The 17,164-nt window shown below is 40.6% G+C and overlaps 1 long non-coding RNA gene across 1 annotated transcript; it reads left to right on the forward strand.

The window, feature by feature from the left end:
* Window positions 1-213: 213 nt before the first annotated feature.
* Window positions 214-16,929, forward strand: LOC131905677 (uncharacterized). The gene is made up of 3 exons (XR_009378012.1): window positions 214-528; window positions 14,515-14,737; window positions 16,810-16,929. It is a non-coding gene; the product is annotated as an uncharacterized LOC131905677 (long non-coding RNA).
* The last annotated feature ends 235 nt before the right edge of the window (window positions 16,930-17,164 follow it).

Below are 17,164 nucleotides of genomic sequence, written 5' to 3' on the forward strand. Positions count from 1 at the left end.
AATCCAATTACCCCTTGGTTAGCAGGATCAATCACTCTTCCTAACACTTTTATTCCTTTCTTAGCCTGTTGGCTTAAGGGCATCTGAAGCCCAACATGGTCATGGGGAGGTCTGAGCTTTGAGGTCAATGGAATGTTTGTTGTGTCTATAGGCAGGAGTGTTCCACCTTCTGGAACAAAACATCTAGGTCAGCCGAACTTAAGGTCATGGGAATAGGAAGCAAAAAATTTTCTACTGAGTCACTAGGGGTGGTATTCTCATTTTCTCCCCTTAATTCCTGGAATCTTGGATCCTAGCTATGAGAGAAACTGTACCATGGAGTGGATGCTGATTCAAAGGATATACTACTGCCTTCTGAGAAACCCTGTCCCAGCCTTCTAGGCTGCTGCCACCTAATTGGTGCTGTAACTGTGTCTTTAAAAGGCCATTCCATCTTTTTAAAATCAGGACAGCTGCTTCAGGATGGTATAAAACATGGTAAGACCAGTGGATTCCATGGGCCCACTGTCACATTTCTGTGGCTGTGAAGTGAGTTCCATGGTCGAAAGCAATACTGTGTGGAATACCATGATGGTGGATAAGGCATTCTGTAAGTCTATGGATGGTGGTTTGGGCAGGAAAGGCAAATCTATAACCAGAATAAGTAACTAGTGTAGCAAGAAAAAAATGTTTTTTTTTCCTTGGAAAAAGTGGTCCAATCTGCCACTAGGTCACTAGCTGGTCACCCTGGGAAGTGATGCCATGTCTGGAGATCAATATTGGTCTCTGATGTTGGCAGATCTAGCACTTAGAAGCAGCTATAGCCAGGTCATCCTTGGTGAATGAAGTCCATGTTGTTGAGCCCATGCATGACCCATCTCAGCTACCAGGGCTACTTTGTTCTGTGGGCCCGTGGGGCAGAGATGTAATGGCTGGGAAAAGAGTCTGACTGTCCACAGAATGGATCATCCTGTCTACTTGATTATTGACCTTCTCAGCTGAAGTCACCTTTTGATAAGCATATACAGGGACACAAGTATCTTTACATCCTTCACCCATGGAGAGATCTATCCATATACTTCCTCAGATGTCTTTCTTACCAGTTTTCCAATCATGCTATTTCCAAGTACCTGACCATCCAGCCAATCCATTGGCTACAGCCCATGAATCATTAAACAATCACACACACATGGCCATTTCTCCTGCAATACAAAATGTATGGCCATGTATAGAGCTTGAAGTTCTACCCACTCTGGAGATTTTTCTTCACTGGTTTCTTTCAAGGTTGTCCCAGAAAGGAGTGGTAATGCTGTATCTGTCCACTTCTGGGTGGTACCTGCATAATATGCAGAATTATCAGTAAACCAGGCCCTAGTCTTCTATTCCTTAGTCAACTTATTATAGGGCACACCCATGAGGCTATAGGAGCATGCTTGGCAGCAGACAGCATTGTAACAGAAGTAGAAACCATAGGTATTTGGGCAACCTATTTTTGGTGTAACTTGCTTGTGCTTTCAGGACCTGCTCAGGCCTGGTCAAATAGACCAATCCCATTTGATAATAGATTGCTGCTGGGCATGTCCTACTTTATGCTCAAGATGGGAGCTCAGGTCACATGGCTACATGGTGGCCCCCTGTCAAATGTCCAGTTTCCACTAAGGTCCAATAGCAGGCCCAAAACTGTCTTTCAAAGGGAGGATAGTTGTCTGCAGATGTCTTGCTCCAAAATCCTAAAGTTCTTTTCTGTGACTCACCCATAAGAGCCTGCCAAAGGCTCCAAACAGCTTCCCTACCTGCCACTGACACCTCAAGCATCAGGTCTGCTGGATCTGGATATCAAGATCAGGATTGTTTTTCTCCAAAGAAATAAAACCATTAAAAGTTTACCATCAGAAGCTCAGAGATTTTTTTTCTCACTGCCTACGTCATTGTTATCTTTGTTGGTATACCCCAAAAGGGGTTCCTTTGCTGATCCATTGCAGAATCCAGGCATGGGAAGGCAACAGTTTGTAAGATTCTAATAAGCATGTGGTAGGGGTATACACCAACAGACACACGCATGCCTGTATAGCACCCTAGACCTGTTGAAGAGCCTTTTCTTGTTCCAGGCCCCACTTGAAGCTAGCAGCTTTCTTAATTACTTGGTATTATTATACCAAGTAAGCTATTGCTGGAGTAACACACCCAAGTGAGGAATGTGCTGTCTCTAGAATCCAAATAGGCCCACTAAACATTGGTGGAAGGGGCCAGGTGCAACAACTTATCCTTCACCTTAGAAGGAATATCTCTGCATGCCCCACACCACTGGACTCCTAAGAACTGCACTGAGGTAGAAGGCCCTTGAAGTTTGGTTGGATTTGTTTCCCATACTCTGATGGACAAATGTGTTACCAACAAGTACAAAGTGATATATACCTCCTGCTCATTTGATTCAATCAACATAATGTTGTTGTTGTTTGTTTCTGCTTTTTTTGGGGGTCCTGCCAACCAACTCCCAAATAAGTCACACACAAAGGCTTATTACTTATAAATGCCTAGCCTTAGCTTGGCTTGTTTCTAGCCAACTTTTCTTAAATTATCCTGTCTACCTTTTGCCTCTGGGCTTTTTCCTTTTCTTCTGTAATCTTATTTTCACTCTTACTCCATGGCTGGCTGAGTGGCTGTGTGGTTGGGTGGCTGTGTGTCTGTGTAGCTGTGTGGCTGTGTGGTTGTGTGGCTGTGTGGTTGTGTGGCTGTGTGGCTGTGTGGTTGGGTGGCTGTGTGGCTGTGTGGCTGTGTGGTTGGGTGGCTGTGTGGTTGGGCGGCTGTGTGGCTGGCCCCTAGCATCCTCTTCCTTCCTCTCTTGTTCCTTCTTATTTCTTCTTCCAGATTTCTCCCTCCATATATTCTGTCTGCCAGTCCCGCCTATCCTTTCTCCTGCCTCGCTATTGGCTGTTCAGCTCTTTATTAGACCATCATGTGTTTTAGACAGGCAAAGCAACACAGCTTCACAGAGTTAAATAAATGCAACATAAAAGAATGCAACACATCTTTGTATCATTAAGCATATGTTCCAGAGCATAAACAAATGTAGCACACCTTAAAATAATATTTCACATAATGTCATCAGTATAGTGCCCAATGTGGTATTTTATGGAAGTAACAGAAGAGATTGCTTCAAACCAAGTTATGACACAGGGCTGGAGAGTTACTACATCCCCAAAGTAAAACTGTAAAGGTATACTACTGTGGAATAATCCTTCTGTACATTGTGAATATGTATTATTTATTACTCTCATTGGTTAATAAAAATCTGACAGGCCAGTAGCCAGGCAGGAAGTATAGGCAGAACATCCAGACACAGAGGACTCTGGGAGGAGGAATGGCAGAGTCAGGAGGGATGCAAACCAGCCACTGAGGAAGCAGGAAGTATAGAAAATGAGGTAACAAGTCATGATGAGCCACATGGCAAAACATAGATAAGAAATATGGGTTAATTTAAGTGTAAGAGTTAGCAAGTAACAAGCCTGAGCTATTGGTCGAGCATTTATAATTAATATGAGCCTCAGAATGGTTATTTGGGACCAGGCATTTGGGACAGGAAACTTTCACCTACATATTATCGAAGTGACAGAAGAGATTCCTTCAAACTAAGTTATGATACAGGGTTGGAGAGTTACTGCAGCCCTGAGGTAAAACTGTAAAGGTATACTGCTGATCTTGCCAACTGAAAGCAAATTGCTTCTGCTGGTCCTTATGTACAGGTACTGAGAAAAATGAATTTGCTAGATAAATAGCTGCGTACCATGTACCAGGAGATGTGTTATTCTGCTCAAGTAAGGATGCTACATCAGGTACAGTAGCTGCAATCAGAGTTACTACCTTGTTAAGTACTTAATGGTCAACTGCCATTCTCCATGATCCTTCTGTTTTCTGCCCTGACAAGATGGGAGAGTTAAAGGGAGATGTGATGGGAACCACCACCTGCTGTGGGATGTTCTGTATGGCAAATGTGTTGCTAATTAGTCAATAAATAAAACACTGATTGGCCATTGGCTAGGCAAGAAGTGTAGGCGGGACAAGGAGGAGAATAAAGCTGGGAAGTGGAAGGCTTTCAGAGAGACACTGCCAGCCGCCACGATGACAAACAGCATGTGAAGATGCCTGTAAGCCACGAGCCATGTGGCAAGGTATAGATTAATAGAAATGGATTAATTTAAGCTGTAAGAACAGTTAGCAAGAAGCCTGCCACGGCCATACAGTTTGTAACTAATATAAGTCTCTGTGTTTACTTGGTTGGGTCTGAGTGGCTGTGGGACTGGCGGATGAGAGAGATTTGTCCTGACTGTGGGCCAGGCAGGAAAACTCTAGCTACAACCATTCTTGCATCTTTCAAGTCCTTGACGGTGGCACTAATTTCTGCAACTCCTTTAAGGATGTGGTACTGTTTTTGTTCCATTATTCTCTCAGGCAGAGGCAATTTAAAGGCTTCCATTAACTTTTCCAACCATATTAGCCCACACTCCACAGGTCAGGGGAACAAAGTGGGAATTCTTAAAACTTTTAAGTGTATCTATCCTAATTATACATTATGGGACTGGGGAAATAACCACAGGATTGGTCTAGGGACCCACTGGACCTACTGTGATTTGGACATCAGCCAAAACTCAATAATCACCTGACCTCCATAAGCCCTGCTTTAACTGGAGGGTCACAATGTTTCTTGGGGTCTCCTGGAATCAATGTCAATCAGAATCAGTATCCAACAGACCTCAGAATGTCTGATTGTTTCCTTTCTCTCAGTGTACAGAGTTACCTTTGTAAAAGGCCATAGGTTCCTTCAGTGAAGGACTGGAGAAAGGCTAACATTAAAATTCTTAGTTTTTTTTTTTTAAATCAAGATCTTTCCTCAGGGGAATCTGTCTGTCTACCTCTTCATTCAAGGGTTCTGGGTCTGCAAACTGGCTCAAAACTGGAAATTGGTTCATAGGCTAAGATTTCCTTTTGTCATGACCCAATGGAGGCTTTCTTCCATTTGTTTAAAAAATTTTCTATTTATACACATCAAACAAAACTTCAATAGGCTTATCTATTTCATGCTTGGAAACATCAGGATTGATTAGCCAGTCCCAAAGATCCTTAAGAGTCATGCCACCATAAAATTCATTTTACCTGTGCTGACCATTTTGGGTCAGGCCATTATGGACAATTGCTTTGTCTGTGTTGCCCATTATGATAACTACAATCACCTTGCCTTTGGAAGCTCAGTATTTATCTCTAATCTTATCTTTGTGATGCTCTGGCCTTCATCTCCCATTGGATTGGGAATTACTTGGCCATTTTCATTTCCTACATGGAAAAGTTTTAATTTATCCTACAGTAGCCCTTTTGTGAAAAGGGAAGGCCCCATATAAGCATATAGTAGGCTATTTTTCTATGTTGCTTAAAATTTCTAACTATAAGGTAGGTTTGATACTCTCATTTTATAATGGTGGGGGACATGGGAGGAAACAGAGAGGAATGCACGTGAGAGACGACAGGAAAAGCAGAGGTGTGTGTGTGTGTGTGTGTGTGTGTGTGTGTGTGTGTCTATCTGTCTCTGTGTACCTGTCCTACATGTTTATTAGAATCTTACAAAATGTTGCCTTCCCATGCCTGGATTTTGCTTTTGGCAAAGGAGAACCCATTTGGGATATACTGACAAAGGAAACAGAGACATGGGGAGTGAGAAAAATCTCTGAGTTTCTTACACCAGACTTTGAAGGTTTTGTTTCCTTGGAGATGAGCAGTCCTCCTGATCCTCTCACCTGGACTCAACTTTCCCAGGGTAGAGTAGGACAAGGCTTCTCTGTTTGCAAGCAGAAAAGTGAAAATTGCCTCTGTGTGTGTTATCTTTTAGCTATCCATGCAATATAATTACTACAACTTGAAAAATTTTGAATATTGTTTTGAGATCTGTGAAACCAAGCTGTAGTGGGATGAGTACCCTAATTTATAACCAGTGTGAAATGGGGGATTCTGGTAGGTCAGGGAGAGAGGATTCAAGCAAGTGGAGATGGGGAGGTGGGAAGGGGGCACTCAAGGGAGTGCTAACATGTTTTTCTGATACAAAAACAGAAATAGAGCCTTTTGCAAAGGTCTCAGTTCTTTGCTCATGGCTGAACTGGAGTCTGGGGTTGACACAAACACCTGTCAGGAGACCCAGGAGGCAACAAGAACAAAAGCTGAAGGTACTTCGAGTTATACTTGACTATAATTGCATTCGGGGTGGATTTGTGGACAGGACTTATGTGTAGCTGTCAGAAATCACCTCTGCTTTGGTCGGCTCTGGGCATTTCACCTGAAGTATGGCTTTTCTACTTTTGTATTGTATCTTTATAATTTTCATTTCCTAAAAGAAAGATGAATAGATTTTAATTTTATCCTGAAAACCAGAATGTTTTCTGTTCCTTAACTCTGGATGTTTACAAATTGAGTACTACCAGAAAACAGCACTTTAAAATGTTTTTTTTCTACTTAGATGATTTTATGTACCAGATAATATGTGATGGAGGGGTGCCCCTCAACCCTTGTGTCCATGACCATTTGCGATAAAGACATCAGTCAGCATGAAGAGAAGCTGCTTTAATGGATTCTTCAGGGGATCATAAGTGAAGTTTTCTTTTGAGATAATGTTTTATTTAGTGGCAGAACTAATGTAAACTGAAATCCATTACATATTCATGAAATTTGACTTATGCTAAAAGTCTTAATGGGGAAATCTTGGAACGCAGACTTAAAAATCATAACTGGAATACACGAATTCTGTAAGAATTGTTTATCTCACAGGTTCTGTTCTGTGCTAAGAGTGTTTTCCTCCACTTCTGCTCACTCTTCCTTAGACTGTGAAAGTTTCCAAGTTGCCAAAAGCTATTCTAAATCAAAACAATGTTCAGAGTCTACTGATATGGACAAAGAGTTATTGAGAAATCCTTGGGAATGTGGGAGCCTCTAAAGTCTAAAGACTGAAATTTCTTTAGGAAATGGATATTTCCTTAGTGAGAAAATAAGTGTAAAATGCAGTAGAAAATATAAACATGAAAATTTTCCATTTTATTGAAGTTAACACTTTTACACTGGTAAGAAGAAGTGAGCTACAAAGTAGAAACTAAGAGAAAAAGGAGACATAAGGAGGCATAATAATGAAGAAGAAACCAACAATATGATCAAGGGTCAAGGAAGCAGGTGGCATAGTCCCTGTGCAGTCAGGGTAGTTTGAAGCAGACCAGGCCTGCTTCAAGTATGAGAGGGACTGTCCCAGTGGGCACTGGGGATTAGACAATGATTGCAGTCTGCTTGCTTCTCAGATCCAGCCTCCATATGGAAAGTTGGCAAAATTTCTTCTGGAAAGACACCGTCAAAGTTCAGTTTGATGACAGACTTCACTGGTGTATATTAGCTTTGTTAAACAACCTAAGTCCACCACAGCAGGGGAGAAACAGAAGGCAGCCGACCAAAAGCACTGTGTCTCACAGACCTTACCTCATGAAGGGAATTCCTCCCTGGGGAATCAATTTTAATGTTTCAAAACTATAAAGCTGTCGGAGGACATACAGTTAATGTGATTCTTCCTAAAGAGCCAACCCAACTTCCTGCCAGCCCCTTTATGTGTTCCTCAGTTAGTCTTCCAAGGTCTTACAGATGACTGGAATGTGGAGAAGAGTGATGGAAGAAACCCATTCCAAGGTTTTTGTAAATTTCAGTGAGTAAATGGTAACGTTTCTTTTGAGCACTGTCAGGATGTAGCCACTGGTTCCCTTCAGTTGATCTGCTGAGAGGCCATGCTGAAATGGTGTTCTTTCTAGAAGTAGGATTTCTCATCTTTGGTAAGCCACACAGGAGTCTCAGCATACCCAGGTCCACTTTGTGTTGCTATAACCTGGGAATGGGTAACTTAAAAGGAGATTTGTTTAGCTCATGTATCTGATGGTGGCATCCTGGTGAGGGCACCTTGGCCATGTCACAGTAAAATGGAAAAGTGGGAAGGGAACTGGCTGGATGCTAACAGGTGCACGTCCACACATGGGAGCAAGGAAGCAAGAGACTGGGCAGGGACCATCCTCACTGTGGTAGTTTGAATGTAATTGGCCCCCATAAGCACATGAGGAGTGGCACTATTAGGAGGTGTAGCTTTGTTGGAGGAAGTGTGTCACTGTGGAGGTGGGCTTTGAGGTCTTACATATGTTCAAGATACTGCCAAGTGTTTTAGTCCTCTTCCTATTGCCTTCTGATCAAGATGTAGCCAGCTCCATGTCTGCCTGCACACCACCATGCTCCCTACCATGATGATAATGGACTGAACCTCTGCTCTGTAAACTGTCACCTCAGTGAAATGCTTTTCTTTATAAGAGCTGCCATGGTGTATAGTAGGACTTTCCTTTGGGCTGCCAACTCACAAATAATGACATGGAGATTTATTATTACTATTATTATTATTATTATTATTATTATTATTTTGTTTTTGTTTTTTCGAGACAGGGTTTCTCTGCGTAGCTTTGTGCCTTTCCTGGAACTTAATTATACAAGATTAGCCTTAGCTTAGGCTTGTTTTAAACTAGCTCATAACTTAATTAACCCATATTTTAAATCTACATTCTGCCACATGGCTTGGTTATCTCTCCTCCGTACAGCAAGTTCAACTTGCTCCGAGTCTGCTGGTAAAATCTGCATGCCTAGATTCCTTCTCCTCTTCCACTCTCTCCCCAGAAATCCCACCTATCTTCTCCTGCCTAGCTATTGGCCATTCAGTTCTTTATTAAACCAATCAGAAAGCACCTTGGCAAAGACATAGCTTCACAGTGTACAAAAAGATTATCCCACAACAGTGGTCATAGTGTCTCTTCACAGCAATACAAATTCTAACCAAAACACTCACCATGTACAATTAGCTCTCCTTGGAATGGAATCCTCTCCTACCAGACCCATGAGACCCCACTTCTCATGAGAGAGAATCCCTCAGGATGTAGCTACCTTCTTCCAGTCTCCATCTCTTCAAGTTTCCACCACCTCACTTCTGCCACAAGTGACTCATGTTCCAGTACAAGAACCTCTGGGGACACAACGTATCTACCACAACAGCAACTTCCTTCATCCTTTTGATTTTCTTCTGTTTGGTTGAGACACTGTAACTCAGGCTGGCCTCAGACTCACAATAGTTCTCCTGACTTGGCCTTTCCAGTGCTGGGCTTACAGGGTTTAGCCACCATGCCACTCTTTTCCCAATCTTCTCCAATCTTGCTCAACTCTTCTAAAATGTTCACAACATAACACTCAGTTTATACCTATAAATAGTTGTTATCTTTAAGATTCAGCTTTGAAGTAAGCTGTTTTCTTTTTAAAGTTTTTGTTGCTGTTGCTTTGTTTGCCAGCCTTCCTGTGTAGTAGTTCCAGCTGGCCTTGAATTAACAATCCTCCTGTCTCCACTTCCATAGGGCTGGGATTACAGGTGTGTGATACCACACTCAGCTCCTCTAAAGATTTTTAGTGTTCTTCACACTAAGTGACTAAATTGCCCACTAATTGTTTTAATCTCTTGTTCCCCTCATACTGTGGCATAAATTGTTAAAATATTTTTATTTACATGAAGGGTGTGCCCAGGTGATTTCCAAACTTTAATTTCTGTATTAAAGCATATGAAAACATTTATTACTAACGGCTCAGGCAGCATGTTGTGTAAGAAGTGGAAAATCATACCCAATTCCATACTTTCACTCATAGGTAGCCACATTAGTAGCTTTATGGGCTTATAATTTTAAGTTTGGAAATTACTTTTGAAAATTAAATATTTACATATTGTCCAAACTTGAAAGTAAACAAGAGCTTTACAGGAAACATTAGTCTCTTTGGATTCCTGCTTTTGGCAATTCAGTTCCCTCTGTGGAGTCAAATCCTATCACAAGTGTAGATGTTTGTGGCTTTTATTCTTCTCTTACTGACGTATGCATATTCACAATGCTAAGCTGTCACTTGTTGTTTATGTTCAAAATCCTAAAGCTCCAAATACATTTTGCACTTAATTCTCACTTGACACAAGTCCTAAAAACTGTATAAATTTTGCTGATATGGTGGCTCTTGCTTGCAATTCCAGAACTCTGGAGGCTGAGACAGGAGAATTGCCATGGTTTTGAGGCCAGTATGGACTATAGAGACACTGTCTAAAAAGCAAATAGCAAAAAGGGAAAATACATTTACATTAAAGTAAATAAGGTCTATGAAATATTTAAGAATAATCTGAATATAAGAAACATGAAATATGTAATATATTCTATTTTAAAGGTGTTTGTTCTAACTATGAGCCTCCTGCCTCCAAAAGGCTCATGTGAAGACGTGGTTCCAAGTGCAGCAGTATTCAGAGCTGCGGTTTGGGAGAAGTGACTGAATTTTGAGGGATCTAATCTCATCAACAGATAATCCCTTAATGCATTCATAATACAGTGACATTGTTGTCAAGTGTTGGAAAGTCAGGGCTGGGGCCCATTTGAAAGAAGTAGGTTACAAGAGAATGCTCTGGAAAAATTTTCCCTAGTCTCATCTCCCTTCTGTCTTGACTGATTCCTGGCCACTATGAGGTAAGCAGCCTACAGTGTGTCCCTCTGCATTGAAACCACAGAGCCAGCTGACTACAGACTAAAATTTTTGAAACTGTGAACAAAAACCAGTCTTTCTTCCTTTGAAATTGTTTGTCAGTGGTGAAATACTGTGATATGGTTGAGCATTCTAGGTAAGTTGGACATTTTCTTTCAAGGCAGTTTAGAGAGCCAAGGAACTGTCCGGCTAAGAAACATCTTGACTAAACAGCTGAGTTATATGAAATTGAAGGAAATCCTTAGGAGATAAAGGAAGATTGGCAAAATGAATTAGCCCGAAGCCCTGAAGGCTATAGGCACAGTGTTTATGAAAGACCCAGAGAGAGGCTGGAGAGATGGCTCAGCAGTTAAGAGCTCTTGTTCTTCCAGTGGACCTGAGTTTGATTCCTAGAATCTACATCAGGTGGTTCACAACCATCTCTAACTCCAGCTTCAGGGATTCTGATGCCTTTGACCTCTTCAGGCACCTGCACTCATGTGCATTCATCCACATGTACACACACACACACACACACACACACACACACACACACACACGTCTATACAATTAAAATAATAAAAATAAATCTAAAAAAAATCAGGAGATATGACCCTGGACTTGTAGAGGTAGGAAATGAGACTGAAACCCTTAGGGGGAAATCAAGGAACTATGAATAATTGTACACACAGTAAAGAGAAATCCAGAAAATATGTTCCTTTGCACTGGCGGGCAATAAAGACACTTGGCTTTTTGTCCTGGCTCTGAGAAAGGGAATAAAGAGAGCTTCTGGAAAGTCCATCATCCTGAGGACACTTTTCTTAGAATCTGAGGTTCCAATCTGTATTACCACAAAAAGTGGGAAGTTACATTCAAGAAGGTAGTGTTAAGTAAGGGCTTTGAAGGTTATCAAAATGCCTGGCTCGTCTGTAAGAAATGAGAGTAAGACCAGTTTGGAGACAAACCTTTTAACCTAAGGCAGAATAAGTCCCCATAGTTAAAACCCAACCTACCAAGAAATGAGAAAAACCAAAGAATAAAACACTAAGAAAGGTTTTTAAACAACCAATAGAACTTTAAGATTTGAAGTGGATGGTCGCTAAAACCAAAATCTCAATGCAAAGTCTCAACTAATAGACTGAGACCCAATCAAAGAAAAAGGTATTGAAATGAAAGTTAGAACAGGTAGAAAGATACACCTGGCAAAAATATGAATGTTTAATAGATATGGAGGATATAAAGAGGATTCAACAGCATTGTCACTGAAATCCCTGAACTGCCTGTCACCACATGTGCCAATGAGCAATGAGAAACAAGAACTGAATCCTAAGCTGTGCTTCAAGGAGGCAGCAATGGGAGACAGCAGTGGGAGATGGCAGTGGGTTAACATTTCTAAGACAGCCCCTACCTTTCCTGTAACTTCCATTTGGCAGACTTGGAGGGAGTGGGGGAGCAAAGGCGGCTGACAGTTCTAAGGCTCAGTTCCTCTGGTCAGGTGCTCAACCACATTTCTGAGACTTGCTTTGCTGTGCCTCTCTTGTCATTGTCCTTTCAACCCTCCCTATTCTCCCAACACCTGGGCTCAGGCGCTCTAGGGACACCGAGTCTAGGTAGTCCTGGCTGGCATCAGTCTTGTGTTCCCAGCTGCCACCTGGACTGGAGTTAACTCAGAACAAGCAAGCCTTCAACAGTATGCATGTATTAAGCTATCAATTATGTGTACTTGGAAGACTCTTTTCTATAATCAGAATATAAATGTCTCACAGTGTGGAATACAAAAATGTCTCTATCCTTTCCCGTCATCATGAAATCTAGATGAAAGGAATAATCAACATTTAAAGAATAGTTCAGTATTTCCAGAACTAATGAATGATTATAGTCTATCTGTCTGTCTGCCTATCTATCTATCTATCTATCTATCTATCTATCTATCTATCTATCTATCTATCATCTATTATCCATCTATCTCACAGAGGATTTTCTGAAGAACAAAGACAGAGGTCTTATAAAATAGACAGAAAGGTATTGTAATCTGATTGATTACGAAGTTTTTCAGTCCAGCAAGCTGCATCTTAAATATGCATCTTTGAGGCTTTAAAGCTCATTTACTTTCCAATTGCTTGATCCTGCTACCCAGAGTATTTTACTTTTCATCTGCTGGTGAGATATTCTCACCCTACATGAAACACCATCCCGAGTATTTACTCAGTCCTAAATCACAACTTGTCATTTTTATCCTTTGAAATTTTAACCCTGAACATGTCATTCATTCAAGAAATATTAATTTCACAACTTCTACATGCAAGGCATTGTTCAAGGGTAAGAAAACCTAACCAACCAACCAACTGATAAACTAACCATACAAAGAACACCTCTAAAATGTTCATACAACAAAAGATTAAGAAACATCAATTTTGATACACACCAAGGGTCAGCAAGCTTTCTGGCTGCTTACACAATAAATCAGTTATTAAACGTGTATAATTGATGCCATCTTGGGTATATCAATTTTTCTATAACTTTGTGCTTCTTTTTGAGAGGATTTCTGAAATCTTCCTGTATTCCAGTGCGAGCAGTCTCTTATTTGATGGAGAAGTGGCAGATGCCTCAGTGGCTGAACTCTTGACTCCTTCAGATTAGTGAGGTATGCCTTAATGACTTTGTCTCTTCTGGGGAAAATGATTTTCTTCTCCTCTAACATTTCTGTCACATTTCTAGGAACCCTGACTATTCTGCAAGATCATGATGTTCTACTCTCATTTCTGCTCTTTTCAAAAAAAAAAAAAATCTTGCCTTGGAACTGTCAAAACAAAAACAAAAAAGAAATAGGCATACCTGAAATTTCAGATGACAGTCACCTAATTTCATCTAGAGCCACACATCCTTAGTCAAAAACAGGGATTTTACCTCTACTGTGGAACATGCATGCTGTGTGCATAAATTGGCCTTGGCAAGAATTTTCAGCTGTATCATCTTAAGATTCATATGGGTGTGTGTGTGTGTGTGTGTGTGTGTGTGTGTGTGTGTGTGTGAACATGTTTTCCTAAAACAAAAATAGGAGATGAAAGTATTCAAAGATACTAAATTTACAGTTTTTGAAGCAAAGAACTTAAATATACAATCTAATATTGTAACCCAAGAAAGCAGTGGGAATTATTACAGTATGAAATGGAAAGTATTAAACAACTCTGTCACTTCCTTATACAAGCCAAGCAAAGTAAGCAACACAAACGAAAATCATTGCTTTGAATGAAATTATGTAACAACCTTTCATTGGAACTCTATCCTATGTAACAAAGGTGAATAACAGGATACTCTGCAATCCCCAAGGATGCTATTTTAGCATGTGGGTCGTTTTGAGTCAAACCCACAAACACCAGCAGAGTACAATGGAGTTGTTCTGACCTCTTTCAAAGCAGCTTAAATCTTCTCTCTGGCTGAGGGAAACATTCTTTTTAAAATAATAATTTTGAAAGGAGAAGGAATGGCTGGGTGGGAAGAGAGGAGGATGGTGGAGGGGCTGGGAGGGAGGAGGGAGGGGAAACTGATCGGGCTGGGAAAAATTAATTAATAAAAATAATTTTCAATTAAAATACAATTGCATCACTTCTCCCTCCCTGTCCTGCCTCCAGCTCCTCCCATGTGCCCCCCACTCTCAACTTGATAGCCTCTTTTTCTTTTAATATTTTTATAACCAGAAATGCCAAATGGAGGCCAAGGGGATGCCGCATAAACAGACCTCGTTGAGATGGCTTTTAAGTTTGTTTTGACCTCTGTGCATTTTAGAGGTGGGTCCACAGTTGCAAGGTCTCTGTTGTTCTTTGAAATGCAGTGCATACTCACTTAGATTGGCTCTATTTGGGGATTTTCTGCTTTCCAGCAGGGATACCATGTATATAAAAATCTGTGTTCTTTTTATCTTGTTGCCTTTCTTTTTTTTTTTTTAACTCACAGATCTACCTAGTGACCTGAAGAAGGAAAAATTTAATTCCACTATGATTTAAACAAAGATACAAGACAACAAAAGGAAAAGGAACATCCTGGTACTTGCCAGCAAACTTAAGAAAGGAAAAATGAGCAATGTGTTTCCAGACTCCTGAGTGCCTGTGTGTAAATACACACCCATCTCTTGTTCCAGAGGTAGCCAGGATTCTGAAGGTTGTGGTGATGTCTCCGGGTCTTTATCATATATGTTTTTTCATTATAGTCATGTGTCCTGAAAGAAAACTGTTAAATTTATATTTTGAAACTAGTTTTTAAGTAAGCTAACGAAGCATTGGGTGTCGTTATGGAAATTTCATTCACATACGTTATCTTAACTGGCTTTTCTTCATCTCTCTCCCCCACTGCTCTACTCTGTATGTATGTACGGTATATGAGTGTGTTCACAAATACATGTCTGTGTACATATACAGGGTAAAGATCAACGCCTGGTGTCTCCTATCACCCCTACCTTAGGTTTTGAGACAGCATCTCTCACTGAATCTGGAGCTTCACTAATTTGGCTAGGCGCTGGTTTGTGAAGTGGGCTGTTTCCACTTCCCTAGAGCAAGGCTTGGAGGCTCGTAGCACAGTGCCTCGATTTTCACATGGGTGCCTGGGATTTGAACTCAGGTCCTCATGATTGCACAGCAGGCATTTTAACAACTGAGTCATCTCCCCAGCCCCCAGCCTCCTGCTGGTCCTCTTTCTTCTCTCAAATAGTTCCCCTTTGTGCTTTCATGTATCTCATTACACTCTCCTTTCCCCTTCTCCATCCCTCAAGATCCTTTATACCAGTCTCACAGCCCCCTTTCTACACTTACAACACACACACACACACACACACACACACACACACTTTAGAAGTCCAACGCACTATCCAGTGCACACTAGACTTCAATGTTAGGAGGTTTATATATCTTTTGATGTGAGCATCCTTCAGTACCACCTGCTTTCAGTTGCTTTTGTAAATATCATTTAAAAATATTAACATCTCTTGTTATGCAGAAATGGAACTACTCCTCTGTGGGACATCTTTATCCCTTGTCAGCATAGCTCACGTATTCCTGTGGTTTGTGTATCTCCGTGCTGTTATTTACACAGGTGTTCATTTCCTCTACTCACGACGGGGCTTTCTTTCCCTTTCCTAGCCTGCCGTTTTCTCTCTGGCCTGTTATTTCAGGAGCTCCAGCACAGTGAATATTAATGTGATGGCAGTGAGCATGCCTGTAGTGTTCCTTATTTTAAAGAGGAGGCAGCCTTTTGCTCTGTAACATGCATTGTCTTTTTTATGCATAATGATGGATTCGTTTTAATTAGTCTGTACTCCCCCTTTTCTCCTATGGCCTTGGTATTATGTTGTCCTTGCAAAATCAGATGGGCAATATTTTCTTTCTAAATACCCCTTTAAGAGTTCCCATAAAAACAGGGACATCTATTTTCTAGAATTGGTAGAACTGTCCTACAAATCCATCAGAGCCTTCCCTATATTTGATTTGTGAGGAAAAAAATTGACAGCATGTTTAGTTTTTTCCGTGGCTGCATATAATTTAGAGTTTGCATTTATCTCTGAGTCTGTTGCTTTATTGACTCGATCATTTCATCTGTTGAGTTTGTGGCATGTTTTTCATAACACTCTCTGATTTTTTTTAATCATACAACTAGCATTTTAATTTATTTTTATATTTTTAATTAAAATCTAAGGGGGAGAACTCAAGGGGTTCTACTGGACAAAGAACTTATAGGCAACCACTGACAGCCAAGAAAGGAAGGACTGGTGTCTCTTACAGATGAGGCCCCTGACTGGTTAGCTAAGACAAAATGGTCAGCCCTGAAACCACATACACACACACACACACACACACACACACACACACACACACACACACACAAAACGAGTCTCAGCTTGATTTTTACAACATATGTAACTACACCCTGTCTTTTCTTCTTCATCAGACTTACTTATGCCCATTTCTTTCTTCTTTTTTCTTACCAATTGGTGAAATTTGTGTTTGTTCTTTGAACTTTTCACAAGTCCCATTGAGAAATTCCTAATCGTGAACGTTCTGCTCCCTGCTTGGCTCCTGACAAGCCTTGGGTTTACTGTGGTCTGAGGCACCCTAGGAGTCTGTGCACCTCCACCTCCGGGCTTTCCTCTTTTCTAAGCTGTCACATAGTCTCACAACATGAAGATGGCCTCATTTCAAGCTGGGCATCAAGTTTTTCTTTGGATTTTGATTTCGTTATGACAATTTTTTATTTCCACAGTGGTTTCTTCCTTTAACCGGATATAAAAGGAATGTGTTTGAATTTCATATGGACAGATTTATAGGATATTCTTCTGATCATTCTTATCTAATTTAATTTTCTTGAAGTCAAATGTAAAGGTATGTAGAATATAGGCTTTTGAAAATAGATTTAAGTCTGATTCATAATGTATTAAAAATTAGTCCATGTGTGCCTGAAAACATGCTATCTTATATGTATGGCTTTCTACTATGCTGTTCAAACCCCCTTGTTCTGTTTGACTTTACCCCTATTTTAAGAAACAATTCCTGACACAAGTCTGCTATAATTGCTTGCTAAGCTGGTACATTTATTCTTATAATTTTGTTCTTTATAT

The sequence above is a fragment of the Peromyscus eremicus genome, chromosome 3 (genome assembly GCF_949786415.1).
Source record: "Peromyscus eremicus chromosome 3, PerEre_H2_v1, whole genome shotgun sequence".
Taxonomy (NCBI): Eukaryota; Metazoa; Chordata; class Mammalia; order Rodentia; family Cricetidae; genus Peromyscus; species Peromyscus eremicus.